Raw genomic sequence first — 1,345 nt, forward strand, 5'->3', positions numbered from 1 at the left:
AAAACTCTAGGAAGATTGAAAATAGGTAATGTAACCTGGCCAACAAATTCTACTAATTTCTACTAATTTTACTAACAGTGTGGATAATTATGGCACAAATAACAGTAGAATTTATTATAAAAAAAAAAACAATTCTTTATTTATTTTTAAATTATAACGTTTAACAAAAACGAAAAATTAAAATAACGTTTAAAAACTGAATAACGTTAAACTGAAAAAATCAAATAACGTTTAAACATAAAATAACGTTAAACATTAAAATTGTATAACGTTATAAAGTACAATAACGTTAAACACTAAAATTGTATAACGTTTAAATAACCAAAAACGGAAAACCGATATTTTATTTTAGAATTTAAGCCCTGGTCACGGTACACACTGGCCACTTTTCGTGTCGCGGACTATAAATATATTAATGCATAGGTACCTATTTGATTTTATTACTGAATACTAAATAGTATTCATGTGTATTGTATGTATGGTAACAGTATGTGGCATACTACTGTATGCCTATATGTATAGGATATAATATCTCGATACATACATAAAGAATAATAAACAAACAAGCTTATTTATTTATTTAGGTATTTATTATTAATTCAAACGGGATGAACCCAAGAACAATTTTTATAGTTATTACAATATAAGTGTACTTAAATCTAAATATATTTAAATGAAGACAGTATACGGTAAAAAAGGTATATATATATACAGTCAAATTCGCTTATAACGATGCCGTATATAACGATATTCCGGGTAAAACGATTCCAAGCAATGTATTTGGTTGGTTTTATATGTTATGTGTAGTACTTTTATTCGTATATAACGATATCGGTTATAACGATAATCCGGATATAGCGATGTTATTTTAAAACGAAAATTGGTTTTTATAATCACCTATAGCGATTATTAATACAGTATTGTAGTAGTAAATTTGATTTCATCCAAATCGATAATTCTTAATCTTATCTGTAACAGATAATGTGTCTTGTACGACCGTACTGTTGTATACAGCATACGTTTTTTACTCGTTTAGTCGCCGTTTTGATTGCTATCCGTTTAGACACGTTCCGAATTCCGTAGTTAAAAATGTCAAATAAAAGAAGACGCTGTTTCACTATTGCTGAAAAAGTGAAAATAATTGAACGTTTAGAATGTGGTGTTTCTAATAAAGATCTTTGCCAAGAGCTAGGAATTAGTCAATCAACACTATCTACCATATGGAAATCAAAAGACCAAATAAAAAGCGTTTTTCAAAAAGACGTGACATCTATCAAAAGGTTAAAATGTAGCCAACATCAAGACGTCGAACTGGCTCTCTTGGAATGGTTCAAAATACAACGAT

Source organism: Acyrthosiphon pisum, unplaced genomic scaffold (genome assembly GCF_005508785.2).
Source record: "Acyrthosiphon pisum isolate AL4f unplaced genomic scaffold, pea_aphid_22Mar2018_4r6ur Scaffold_20960;HRSCAF=22641, whole genome shotgun sequence".
Classification (NCBI taxonomy): domain Eukaryota; kingdom Metazoa; phylum Arthropoda; class Insecta; order Hemiptera; family Aphididae; genus Acyrthosiphon; species Acyrthosiphon pisum.